We start from the raw sequence: 15,023 nt of genomic DNA on the forward strand, positions 1-15,023 counted from the left end.
TAAATGAGATCATAGGTATAAAGTAATTAGAACAGCGCCTGACATAAAAAGCACTCAATGAATGTTAATTGTGTATTTATTGTTTCCATTATTATTAGAGATAAAAAGCCATAGGCAGGGCATAAATACCACACGCATATATACACACACACCCCACTCCAGGAAGAATTACTTGCCCCCTCCTATGGTATTTTGCACGGACTTCTCTCATACTACTTACCATAGATTTTCAAATTAGGTGTGTGCAGATCTGTCTCTCCTTTCTAGACTGAGTGTTTTTCTGAAACCAAAACAGATTTATCTTATTCAAATTTATATCAGTGCTTAGTACTTGGAAAGTGCTCATATATGTTTGTTAAAAATGTCAAAATGGAGAGAAAATTTTTGAAACATTTAGACTCACAGAGTGATGACTACAAGCAATATTCTGAGAACTGAAATTCAGTTTCTTTTCATTTTGTTGATGTCTTTTTAGCTAGTTCACCATAAAAGCAGTATCTATAAATAAAGCTAACTTGTACTCTGAGGTCCACTAATGTGCTACACCATCAGCCCTGTAGCTTCTCTTGACGTCCATTCAACTTCATTTCTGCAAAGTTTAAGCCAACACATTTGACCAAATTAATCCAATCTGTCAAGGAGCCCAGCCTGCCACAAACCTACACAGAGATCCAATCTCTAGGTTCTCTCTAGAATGGGGAAGTGCAGACCCCCTTTACCAAGTGCAGGCACTGGAATCAGTTCTCTTTCTCATGGCTTGCTGGGAGGAGGGAGGCATGTGTGGAGGAATTAACAATGGAAACTCTAACTCACTTCCAGGCACTATGGTAAAATTCTGTGGGTAACAACTTAGAAATCTCTGCCAAGTAGATTGTGAGACCGTGAGCTCCAAGACTGCATTAATAACAAACCTTATTCCATTTCTACATAGTCAATCATGCTTGTCCTCAGATGCAATTGTGTCGTTCAAGATAAAAAAAGTCCCAAGTACAACGCTTATTGTCTTGAAGTGTAAGCCCCATCTATCATGGAGACCAGACTCATTCCTTGCCTAAAGCCAGTAATATGTCTTTTGGATAAAGTACAAACTTTGGGAGTTAATAACTTCACTATATTACATGGCCCATCCATTATAACAACATAGTTATAGCTGGATTCAGCTACTGTATTTACTCCAGCCAACCTCATTTACAGAGGACACTTCGCGTCTAGTGAGGCAGTAGAAGAATGGTTTGTAGGAGCCATTCATTCATGCCCTAGTGTTTGCTGAGTGCCTACTATGTGTCATACACTGTTCCAGGTGCTATGGCTACTGAAGAAAACAAAATAGAAAAATTTTTTTTGCTCTTATGGAGTTTAACATTAGTGAGAAAAAATAAATAAAATAAAACAAAAGCTATTTTCAGATAATGATGTATTGTTAAGAATCAGGAAGGCCTTTCTGATGAAGTGAAATATGGATGACAAGAAAGGGCCATCCATGCAAAGAACTGCCCTTTGCTCAGAATTTAACATGGCTATTCTGTTCATACTTCCGTGGAGCTTCCGTGGAGCTATTGCTCAGTTTGCCAGAAAGTCACAGCTAAGATGGATTGTGAACACTTGAACTCAATTCCAAGCACCAAAATCTCTGGATCCCTAGAGAGATCATGTCAGACCCTTAAGTGTAGTTTAGACATTTGGGGAAAGCCTCTGTTCTTTAAATGACCCCCAAGATACCTGAAAACAGATAGGAATCATAAAACAAAATAGACTATTTTGAATTGTCACTACCTCGTTAAGGATAATATCCCTTCTCTAAACTTTACTTGAGCAGGAATGGGTTACAAAGGCCTGAAGAGGACAAACAAGGGTCCACAGATGGAGTGAACACTGGCTGTATATTGGCCACCTGGTGTCCCCTCTCCCTGTCTCTGGCAGTAGCTCACTCTTTCATCCCCCATTCTCAGATCACCTGCTTTCAGAGGAACCCACTCCCAGCTCCAGGCAGGCATGCCTCACCCAGACCTGCCAGTGGGCATCCTGAATCCCCTCCCTTCCACAGGAACTGGCAAGCAACAGGCATGTGGCCCAAGCTTCTCCAGGCCACGTAAGTCCTGGGATTTGTGTAAGAGGTCCTACAGACAACTTTTTTTTCTGCTGGACTGAACCTGGAGGTATGTGAGGCCTCGTGGTAACAGGTAAGCCTGGCAGAGAACAGAGCCTCTGTGGAACAGGATGTGGGAAGACAGAGTGAGACACTGGGCCTAGATGCCTTCATGTGAGCACCTGGATCGAGCCACACTTAAATCCAATAGGTTCTCAGACTCTCAAAATCATTGGTTAATTAACTCTCTTTTTTTTCCTACTCTAGTTGAAGATGGGTTCTTTTTTTTTAATCACATGCCACAGAAAGAGTCCAAACACATATCATAGGTAAATTCTCCTTAATACCAAATTATTGAGAACTGAACACACCTCTCAATATATCCAAAGAGCCATTTGTTATAAGAGAAAAATGAGCTCTCTTCTGATTTCTATTAATCCATAATTCTTTATTTGGCACATATTATGTGTCCCTATTGGTGCCAGCTCCTACAGAGGTTGAAAATGTATACAATATTGCTTCCCTGGCCTTAAAGTGTATATCCTATAATCTATCACAATTACTAACACTTTACTAATTCATAGAGCTTTCTAGGATATAGAGCACTTCTAAAACATTGAAATGCAGGTGCAGAGAATCAGACTAGATTCATCCAAATCCTTAGTTTATGAACTCTCACCACTGCCCCACACGTGGGCCTTTTTTTTAAAATTGTATTTATTTTTTTAGTATGTTAATCAACTGTTTAACTTTTATTTATTTTATTTTATTTATTTTCTTTATTATTATGTTTTTCTTGCGGTACGCGGGCCTCTCACTGTTGTGGCCTCTCCCGTTGCGGAGCACAGGCTCCGGACGCGCAGGCTCAGCGGCCATGACTCACGGGCCCAGCCGCTCCGCGGCATGCGGGATCCTCCCGGACCGGGGCACGAACCCATGGCCCCTGCATCGGCAGGCAGACTCTCAACCACTGCGCCACCAGGGAAGCCCTGTGGGCCTTTTTATTGAGTCCCCACCAACGCCTTACTCTCCTCATCACACAGCACCTGCACACTGAGCAAGGAAGTGGAGATTCTGAGAAATCACCCAAACCTCACAACTAGTGAGTTCCAGATCCAAAATTTTAACTGTGTTCTCCCCACACCCCTCACTGGCCTGTCCATAAATGTATACAAGGAGTTCCTCCAATCACACCAGCAAGGAACTACACCAGACTGGCTGGTATATTTGAAAGGTGTGTAGTTCAGAACAGACACTTTACCACTAAGCATGGAGCCAGAGTTTATGGGATTGCTTCTAGCCAACTGCTGATGTGGTCATTTTAAAGAGATCTGCAGACACACTGAAATACTCAAGCCAGACTTAAATCAGATTTTTCCAGTGCAACAAGAGGAGATAGCTTAAAGTATTCATGAAGAAAAATTTTTTTCAAAAGTCACTTCTTTAAAATGTCATTACTGCCCTTCTTTGGTAGCATTTTCTTTTTGCAGGTCAATATCACTATTATCGCTTTCTTGGTTCCGCTGGTTCTGACTGAAACCAATCAGGCAGGAAAAGGTAAGGAGTTTCATTTATTTAATCTATAAATAAATTCACCTAAAAAAGGAATTTTAAAATTTTTACAGGTAATTGATTTCTAGTTCCTTGCCTGAAATGACTCTTCTCTTGTTCTCCTGGCATGCTAAATTGGCGAAGCAGTTTCACTTTATAGGAAAGATGCTCTCAGAAGAATTAACATTCTCTGCCTTGGCTGATCAATTTAGAAAAATTGTCTTCTTCACCTTAAAATACAAAATCCTCTCCCACACTACACAAGTCAAGGGGGTGGAGGATATGAGTAAAAGAAAAGAAATGCCTCTACAGTAGTGGATGTTTACAGGGGAAATAAACCATGGCCTGGGTCCCAGATCCTTCAGACACCAGCAGATGGGTGTCCTGGATCAGAAGCCCTGTGCTCCACTGCCAGGCCCATCACTTACGGTTGGTGCTGGCAGTACAGGAGATTGGTGACATTTTCCATAGGAGGATAAGCGCTCAATGTTGGAATGCTTTCCTTCTACCCAGAGGCACAGCAGGAAACAAAAACATAGTGAAATTCCATATATGGGTAGGTTGGGTGTAGAAGAGATACATGATTGACACTGGCAAAACCTTCTGATAGCAATTCATGTATGGTTTTTAGACATAAAAAATGGTAAACATGGGGGCTTCCTTGGTGGCGCAGTGGTTGAGAGTCCGCCTGCCGATGCAGGGCACACGGGTTCGTGCCCCGGTCCGGGAAGATTCCACATGCCGCGGAGCGGCTGGGCCCGTGAGCCGTGGCCGCCGAGCCTGCGCGTCCGGAGGCTGTGCTCCACAATGGGAGGGGCCACAACAGTGAGAGGCCCGTGTACCACAAACAAACAAAAAAAAAAGGTAAACATGGATATTCCTAGTGCCATCTCGATCAATGGGCCCAATCCCCTACTCCACTGGACATCAAGGCAACAAAGAATAGGTAAGGAAGAGTGGTATTTAAGACTCAGGAAACAAACAAGGGGAGCTCTATGACTGCCACAGCTTACAGCCTTGAGAAAGTTTACAGGGCTCAGTGCAAGGAGGGGTAACCCAGCGGAAGGCCCATGGACTCTCTGAGTTAAGAGAGGGATTTGAGATTCCAGAGAGACCAAGGCAGCTAGAACGTGCAGGAAACACTACCTGAGAAAGAAGAACTGCACAAAGAGAAAACACCAGAGATCTGCAGAGAATCCCACCTGAGTATGCAGCAAAGTAATGTCAGTGCATATATGTGAGGAAGATATGGCTGCTTCTGTACTACCGTGTCAGAGTCGAGTAGTTACAACGGAGACCATGTGGTCCTCAAAGCCAAAAATGTACTATTTGGCTCTTTACAGAAAAAAAATTGGCATCTCCTGACTAACATCATACTTAACAGTAAAAGACTGAACACTTTCCTCCTAAGATCAGGAACAAGACAAGGATGTCCCCTCTCACTACCTCCATTCAACATTATTCTGGAGGTTGTACCCAGTGCATTAAGGCAAGAGAAAGAAACAAAAGGCATACAGATTGGAAGGGAAGAAGTAAAACTGTATTTACAGACAACATGATCTTTTATATTGAAAACCGGATGGACTCTACCAAAAAGCTACTAGAACTAATCAATCAGTTTTCAAGCTTTCAGGATACAATATCATCATACAACAATCAATTGTATTTATATATACTATAAATGAACAATCAGAAGTTGAAGTTTTAAAGTAATACCATTTATATAGATGATCTTACTTGCAAAGCAGAAATAGAGACACAGAAGTAGAGAACAAATGTATGGGTACCAAGGGGGAAAGGGGTGGGGTGAGAGGAACTGGGAGACGGGGATTGACACATATACATTACTGATACTATGTATAAAATAGACAACTGATGGGAACATACTGTATAGCACAGGGAAGTCTACCTAATGCACTGTGGTAACCTAAACGGAAGTGAAGTCCAAAATGGAGGGGATATCTGCATGTGTATGGCTGATTCATTTTGTTGTGCAATGAAGGCTAACACAACATTGTAAAGCAACCATACTCCAATAAAAATTAATTTTAAAAAAGTACTACCATTTATAATAATATCAAAAATATGAAACACTAATAAATCTGATAAAAGGTTGTCAAGACCTGAATACAGAAAATTACAAAATGTTGCTGAGAAAAATTAAAGAAAACCTAAAATAATGATGAGATAGACCGTGCTTATGGGTCAAAAGACTCAATGTTGTTCAGATGTCAAGCCTCCGCAAATTTATCTATATATTCAGCACAATCAAAATCAAAATCACAGAGGGACTTTTTGTAGAAATGGACAAACTGATTCTAAAAATCATATGGAAACATAAAGGTCCTAAAATAGCCAAAGCAACTATGAAAAAGAAGAAAGATAGAAGACTAATGCAACCTGTTTTAAGTCTTATCATAATGGTAGTTTGGTATTAGCATAAAGATAGACAAAGCAATGGAAGAGAATGTCTTAAAACAGACATAAAAATGCATGAAAACTGATCTTAATCAAAGATGTAATAGCAATTCAGTGGAGAAATGATAGTCTTTTCAACAAATGGGGCTGGAACTACTGGATATTCATGTGCAAAAAATTAAGCTTCAGTACTATTTACAATAGCCAGGACATGGAAGCAATCTAAGTGTCCATCGACAGATGAATGGATAAAGAAGATGTGGCACATACATACAATGGAATATTACTCAGCCATAAAAAGAAACGAAATTGAGTTATTTGTAGTGAGGTGGATGGACCTAGAGTCTGTCACACAGAGTGAAGTAAGTCAGAAAGAGAAAAACAAATACTGTATGCTAACACATATGGAATCTTAAAAAAACGGTTCTGAAGAATCTAGGGGCAGGACAGGAATAAAGACACAGACACAGAGGGCTTCCCTGATGGCGCAGTGGTTGAGAGTCCGCCTGCCGATGCAGGGGACATGGGTTTGAGCCCTTGTCCAGGAAGATCCCACATGCCGTGGAGCAACTAAGCCTGTGCGCCACAACTACTGAGCCTGCGCTCTAGAGCCCACGAGCCACAACTTCTGAAGTCCATGTGCCTAGAGCCCGTGCTCCACAACAAGAGAAGCCACAGCAATGAGAAGCCCGCGAAGTCCACGCACCGCAACGAAGAGTGGACCCCGCTCGCCACAAGTAGAGAAAGCATGGGCGCAGCAACAAAGACCCAATACAGCTAAATAAATTAATTAATTGAATACATTTATTTAAAAAAAAAGACACAGACGTAGAGAATGGACTTGAGGACACGGGGGAGGGGGAAGGGTAAGCTGGGACGATGTAAGAGAGTAGCATTGACATATATACACTACCAAATGTAAAATAAATAGCTAGTGGGAAGCAGCCGCATAGCACAGGGAGATCAGCTCGGTGCTTTGTGACCACCTAGAGGGGTGGGATAGGGAGGGTGGGAGCGAGATGCAGGAGGGAGGAGATATGGGGATATATGTATATGTATAGCTGATTCACTTTGTTATGCAGCAGAAACTAACACAACACTGTAATGCAATTATACTCCAATAAAGGTGTTAAAAAAAATTAAGCTTCAATCCATACCTCCCACCACATACAAAAATCAACTCAAAATGTATATAGACCTACATATAAGTCCTAAAGCTATAAAACTTCTAAAATAAAATACAGGCGAGTACCTTTGCGACACCGTATTAGTTTGTTATGGCATAACAAAACTGGGTGACTTAAACAACAGAAATTTATCGTCTCATAGTTTTGGAGGTTAGAAGTCTGAGGTCAAGATGTTGACAGGTTGGTTCCTTCTAGGGGCTGTGAGGAAAAGATCTGTTCCAGGCCTCTCTCCTTGGCTTGAAAATGGCCATCTTTACCCTGTGTCTCTTTACATCGTCTTCCCTATGTGTGTATCTGTCTCTGTATCCAAACTTCCCCATTTTATAAGGATACCAGTCAGACTGGATTAGCACCCATCCTAATGGCTCATCTTAACTTGATTACCTCTGTAAAGACCCTATCTTCAGTAGGTATAAATAAGGTCATATTCTGAGGTACAAAGGCTAGGATTCCAACATATCTTTTTGGGGTGAGACATAATTCTGCCTATAATAAACACCAAAAGCACAATCCATAAAAAGAACAAATTGATAAACTGGCTTTCATCAAAAGTAAGACCATCTACTCTTTAAAAAACAGTGTTAAGAATATGACAAGCAAGCCACAGACTGCAAGAAAATATTTTCAAATCACATATCTGATTAAAAAAATGTGTCTAAAATATACAAAGACTCTCAAAAAGCAATAATAATTAACAATTTTTAAAACAAGCAAAAGAGTGGAACAGGTATTTTACCCAAAGAAGATATTCAGGTGGCAAATAAGCACATGAAAAAAGCTTCAACATCATAAGATGTTATAGAAATACAAATTAAAACGACAATGAGATACCACTGCTCATCTATTAGGACAGCTAAAATTAAAAAGACTGGCCAAAAAAAATGGTCGTGAAGAACCTAAGGGCAGGACGGGAAATAAAGACGCAGACCTACTAGAGAATGGACTTGAGGACATGGGGAGGGGGAAGGGTAAGCTGGGACAAAGTGAGAGAGTGGCATGGACATATATACACTACCAAACATAAACTAGACAGCTAGTGGGAAGCAGCCGCGTAGCACAGGGAGATCAGCTCCGTGCTTTGTGACCACCTAGAGGGGTGGGATAGGGAGGGTGGGAGGGAGACGCAAGAGGGAGGAGATATGGGGATATATGTATATGTATAGCTGATTCACTTTGTTATAGAGCAGAAACTAACAACAACAACAATAAAAAGACTGGCCATACCAAGTGCTTCAAAAGTGCTTCAAGGATATGGATCAGTGGCGCTCTCATACTCTGCTGGTGGGAACGTAAACTGGCACAAGTTTGGAAAACACGTTGGCAGTTTCTTAAAACTTTAAACATGTGGCCACGATATGATTTCGCCATTCTACTTTTACGTATTTACTCTAGAGAAATGAAAGTCTATGTCCATACAAAAACTTGCCTATGAATATTCCTAACAACTTCGTAACGGCCCCAAGCTTCAAACAACTCAAATGCCCATCAACAGTGAATGAATAAAATACTGTGGCATATAATCCATACAATGGAATAATATTTCACAATATAAGGACTGAACCACTGATGCATGCAACGACATGGATGACTCTCAAAACGGTTATAGTAAGTAAAAGAAGCCAGTTTTTAAAAAGCACACACTGTATAAATCCATATATATAAAATTCTAGAAAAATGCAAATAATCTACAGAGCTAGAAAGTAGATAATCGGCTGTCTGGAAATGGGCTTATGGGGAGAGAAGGGCAGGGTGGAGCTGGAGGGAGGCATTAAAAAGCGTCCTGAGCAAAGTTCTGGAGGTGATGGATATGTTCTTTCTTGAACGTGGTAATGGATTCACGGGTGTATGCATATGTCAAAATTTATATTGTGTACTTTAAGTACAGTGCATTACATGTGAATTATGCTCAATAAATCTGATTTTTAAATGTGTATTTCACATTCAGATGGCCTCCTGTTTCAAGTCCTGGCTCTATCTCTTTCCAACTTTGTTACCTCAAACAGGTTATCTCTGAGCCTCACACTGTCCAAGTGTAAAAATGGTAATTCATAATACTTATTTTCCACAGTTATTGCAGATGTCAGCTGATAACGAACTCAGTTTAACATGAGTTACTCAATAACTTGCACCTATTATTAATAATAACAATAATAACACTACCCATTCTTAATCTCCTATAAAAGCTAATGTGAAAGATAAGACATACAGCCCGTATTTTTAGAACCTAGAAAGCTGAGTCTTCTCCACTTTCTTCAGTGTTTCAGATAGTGCTAATGTGAATTTTGCAAAATCAAAGGTGCACTGGCAGAAAGTCAAAAGTGTGTTTTTTGGATTGTGAGTTGTGACCTACCTTGGTATAAATGGTTATACAGTCTCAGCAAAATAACACTTTCATACATATGTAACCCTTCTTCAATTGCAGTTGGCAAAACCACATTTCAAGTTTTAAACACACACACACAAATACACACACACGCACACAGACACATATCAAAATGTTCAACTTTAAAGGTCTTTTTACACATGTGCGGTTTAGACCATCTAGAAAAAAAGCATGCATGATTGCTGTTCTCTCCTATAGACTGGTGGGTAGGCCTGTGGGATTGTGCAAAGAGAAAAAAACGGGTCTGATTAATGTCCTCATAATATGTGGATGGAAGACCAAGCCTAGAAAGATGCCCTTAGCACTGCAATAATTCAGTAAAAATGCAAGATACACAAGTACTTTGCTGAGACTTTGGAAAATATAATAAGGAAAATTTATATGCAAAAGGCATAAAATGTCAAGCCAGTAAGAAGATAGTTTGAAAACATTTAAAACCTATACAGTCAACAAACCAAACCAAAACAAAAACCTCTGGTGTAATCTGACTGAAAAGATCACACCTTCACAGCAATGGATAATGAAAAAGCAATGACATTTTAATGCCTACAGATCTGGTTTGTTGAGGAACAAACACCTTCAAGAACTTTTATCTACTGAATCTCTAAGAAATATATTAACGTCTTTTTTGTAACTCTGAGATTATAAAGTACTCATTTATTCCTAGCACATATTTTCCAAGCTCATAGAAGAAGACAGGGTCTACAGTCCTGCACAGAAATCTCAATTATACGTATGCTGCTGAAAGCCTAGCTTTCTAGGTGTGTATATTTATAACTTTCAGAGGCAAAACAAACATTAGTGAACAAATGACCAAAAAATGAGGAATCAAATGCTTAGATGACAATATAAATGGTGGCCCTTTTGCACCTTTAACGTATATCATATTGTACATCAACTATATACTTCAATTTTAAAAAACTGAAAAAAAAATTATAAATGGTGGCCCTCTAGTCTGTAGGTTTTTACAGATATAATAACACCTATAATAATAATGGGTTTCTATTGTAAAGCAATTATACTCCAATAAAGATGTTAAAAAGATAAAAAAATAAAAAGGGTGCATTAAAAAAAGAATTTAAGATAAAATAATAATAATGGGTTTCTAGTATATACAGGCACTAAAGTTTATCTCCATATGTGTAAGGTTTCAACTATACTTAAAGTCAAAATTGTTATCTAACTCCTTTCCCCTACGTGCTACTGCACAGCCCTACTCTGGAGACCTGGATTTGAATCTGTAGAACTTTTTCCTAGATCTTTGATCTTGGGCAGCCTTCACTTGACCTCACTCAGTTTCCTCCTATGCAAAACCGGCATAAAAATAGCATATTTTTATTGTGAGGATTAAATGAGATAAAGCTGATAAAGTGTTCAACAGTGCTTTGCAAAAGAAAGTACTTAGTATTAGCTTCTATTTAAGGCAGGCACATTTCCAGTCCTCTGTCTAAACCCTTTGAAAGAGAATAAATCTGAAATGGAGCTGGGAGAAAATTAGCAGTGTATTTCATCCATGTGCGAAAACCAGACTAAAGTGAAAAAAAATGCATTTTCTAAATCAATTGTGTGAAATCAATCTGCTTGCCATCATCATCTTAACCACAAATCAGATTAGGAGACCAGAAAATTGTTCAACTGCTTGAAGAATAACCAGTTGACTCAGGCAGAAGATCCCAAATCTCCATGTTATGCTAACTGAGATGGCACATGAGTGAAGCTCACAGTTGGATAGTATGCAATTTTTCTAACCTATGTTGCTAAGAAAGTCCACATTATCTCATACAAATTAAGTTGTTTGAGTTTTAAGATATCATGTCTAAATGCTAGGAGCAAACTTAAATGAGTACACACCATGGAGCGGGCAGTTAAAATACTGCCAAAAACCATACACCATGCAATTTACAGGAGACCCGAGTTCTCCATCCCAGCCTGTCTCACTGCTAACATTTTAATGCCAAATGGTTAAGTCGATGGTTTATTTTCTCTATAAGCTAAAGGAATATAGATAACCAATGTTTAAAATAAAACAAGCTGGGGAAATATAAGGGAAAATTACTATTTCTCATATCCTGCCCCAGCTCATGGAAGCCAGACACTGAAAACAGTATTTTGACACTTTACTTTTAAATACAAAGATGCCATAAAGGAAAGGCTTAATATATTTTTGCTACCATGTTTTGCTACTAAGAAATTTAATTTTCTATACATCAAAAAAGTCATGAGAAAAATTTTAAAAACAATGATAAACTAGAGGGGAATGCAAAAAAAGGACACAGGGTTAATATTTTTTAATATATAAAGAGCTCTTAGATGAAAATAGGAATAAAATATGAATAGGTAATTCACAAAAGAAAAATTACAGTCATTGATACATGTTCAATCTCACTGATAATAGAAAAGATGTACACTAAAGCAATGTAGGATCAGAGTCACCTATCAAATATAAAATATCAATGGTAAGCATACGGAAACTTCTTGGAGAACAAGTTTTCAATACGTATTAAAAGCCCTACAGATTTTTCATACTCCTTAAATTCCCACTAAAGGAATTTTTCCCCTATCCTAAGAAAAAAAAAAGTGGAAAAAAAAAAAGTGGAAAAGTACATAAATGAATACATGCATCAGAATACTTTATGAAATGAAAAACTGAAAGCAACCTAAACGTCCAACAACAGTGGATTGGTTAAATCAATGATGGTGCAGACATGTGGTAGAATAGTTTGCAGCCATTAAGAATGATGCTTTAGATGCAGATTTATGGACAAGGAAAGTCAGTAATAATATATCAATAAACTGAATAAAACCACCTCAATAATGTATATGTAGTCTAATCCCATTGTTATTAACATTTTTTACATTGAACAAAGTTTGGAAGGATGTATATGAAAATGTCAACATTAGTACTCTGGAGATTGAATTTTGGCTGTTTTAAATTTTTATTTTTCCTGAGAACAAGACACAGTCAGACAAAGCATAATGGTTAAGAACACAGGCTGTAGAGTCAGCCTGCCTGTGTCCAAATCCTGGCTCCAACATTTACCAGTTGTGTGTCCTTTTTCAAGTTATTTAACCTTCCCATGCTTCCTTATCTGTAAAATGGGGACAACAGTGCCTATCTCACAGAGTTATCATGAGGACTAAATGGCAGATCTCCTAGAACAGTGCCTGATACCTAGTAAAAACTTAATAATGCTAATTATTATTACTGCTTTCTGCCATGTATTACTTATATAAATAATAGTAATAATAACATTGAGAACAAGTAAGACGAAAATACCTGGACACTGAGAAGAATGCCAAGAGAATTCAATGAGAAAATCAACGTCTTTTCAGCAAGTGATTCTGGAACAACTGAATATCTGCACACAAAAGAATGAAGTTGGGCTCTGCTACCTTTCATTATACACAAAAATCAACCCAAAATGGATTAGAGACCTAAATGTAAGAGCTAAAACTATAAAACTCTTAGTAAAAAACATAGGAGTAAATCTCACGTTGGATTAGACATTTTCTCAAATATGACACCAAAAACATAAGTGACAAAACAAAAAAACTGAAAAACAGGACTAATTGAAAGCCTTTGTGCTTCAGAGAATATCATCAAGAAAAGACAACAAACAGAATGGAAGAAAATATTTCCAAATCATATATTTGATAAGGAACTTGTATACAGACTATATAAAGAACTCTTAAAACTTAATAATTAAAAAAACAAATTTAAACAAATTAAAAATGGGCAAAGGATCTGAATAGATATTTCTCCAAAGAAAATATACAAATGGCTAATAAGCACACGAAAAACTGCTCAATATAATTATCCATTAAGGAAATGCAAATCAAAACCACAATGAGATACCACTTCACAACCACTAGGATGGCAACAATCCAAAAAAACAGATAATAAGTATTGTTGATAATGTGAGGAAACTGAAACCCACATTCCTCATTGATAGGAATGTAATATTATACAGCTGCTTTGGAAAACTATTTGGAAATTTCTCAAAATGTTAAACATAGAGTTACCACATGACTCAGCAAATACACACCTAATGAAAACATTAAAAATAGTCCACACAAAAACTTACAGAGGAATGTTCACAGCAGCATTATTCATAATGGCCAATATGTGGAAACAACCCAAATGTCTATCAACTGATGAACGGATAAAGTCTTCATTACCAACTGATGAACGGATAATGATATATCCATTAGATGAAATATTATTTGGCAATAACAAGGAATAAAATACTGATACATGCTACAACATGGATGAATCTTGAAGACATTATGCTAACTGAAAGAAGCCAAACACGAAAGACCACAGTGGTGAGCTTGGTCAGCCTGGGTACTTATGGCCTGACCACTGAAGGATTTGCTCTTCCTTCCTTAGCCCACAGACATCCTAGCCCTTTGTGCTCCTTCGATGAGCTTTCATCCCAAGAATATTAAGCGAGGCTATGTGCCAAGCACTGTCCTGGGTGCTGGGATATAAAGAAACCAACAGATCCGCTGCCATAAAAACACGTAGTTGGGCAGGGAGACAAAAAGAATGCAAGTGACATCAGGCCCACGTGGCAAGTGCCTCTAGTGAGGGCCACACCCACAGGAAGAGCACACTTCTACTCAGGAAGTACAGGCAGGTCCCAGCAAAGAGTGCTTCCAGCCTGTGCATTTTAGAGGAAGGGGAGAAATCAAACACACCTAAGTAAAACACACCCAGAAACATTTAGGGGATGCAAGTATTTCAGAATGGCTGTAGCTCAAAGCACAAGTGAAGAAATCCTTTTATCTCAAGAAGGGGGAAATCACTGAGGGATGTTGAGTCAGATAGCGCTTTGATGAGGTTTGTGTTTTTAAAAAGCAAGCACTAAAAGGAAAATCCTAATCCATGAGCCAGACCCAGGTCCCACTCACTAGGGCGCCTTTCAAAAGTGCAATACAAATGTTAGTCTATAATCATTTTGCTATATGTGAATACACTCGTAGAAATTCTAATAACTCAAGGAGCAGCTATGCTAGCCAAAAGGGGACCAGCAACTCCCAGGTAGCTTATCCACCAACGCATTTACAATTTCTGCACCTTTTCATTACACCTAAAACAATAACCAAAAATAAACATACAGAAATTCCCCATATTTTTTCTGTGGACAAAAACCAAAAGAAGGTAATTTAATTTTATAAATTCTGGATTTGTTTTTCTGAAATAGTAAGCACATACAGTGATACAAGGACTTCCAAAATACCAAAATTTTAATAGATCCTTTTCTCAAAATTGGACACTTAGGACAAATCCCATAGATCTAAAAGCACAGAAATTTGGAGATATTTTAAAATAAAGACAGAAAAAAAACACAGATTCTTGGTTTTACAGAGTAAAAACATTTAGAGTAAAACTGCA

General features: G+C 38.4%; 1 protein-coding gene across 14 annotated transcripts in view; it reads right to left on the minus strand.

The window, feature by feature from the left end:
* PDE1C (phosphodiesterase 1C) overlaps window positions 1-15,023 on the minus strand; it is a 610,522-nt gene that overhangs the window by 209,778 nt on the left and 385,721 nt on the right. Inside the window, exon 1 of one of the 14 annotated variants that reach the window (XM_029234339.1) lies at window positions 12,903-12,923. The exons of the other annotated variants lie outside the window; for them this stretch is intronic. The gene's annotated coding sequence lies outside the window, so the exon portion shown is untranslated. Of the gene's footprint in view, window positions 1-12,902; window positions 12,924-15,023 lie in introns of those variants that run through there. 14 annotated transcript variants of the gene reach the window in all.

Source organism: Monodon monoceros, unplaced genomic scaffold (genome assembly GCF_005190385.1).
Source record: "Monodon monoceros isolate NGI ecotype Baffin Bay Population unplaced genomic scaffold, NGI_Narwhal_1 Super_Scaffold_2, whole genome shotgun sequence".
In the NCBI taxonomy this organism is placed as follows: domain Eukaryota; kingdom Metazoa; phylum Chordata; class Mammalia; order Artiodactyla; family Monodontidae; genus Monodon; species Monodon monoceros.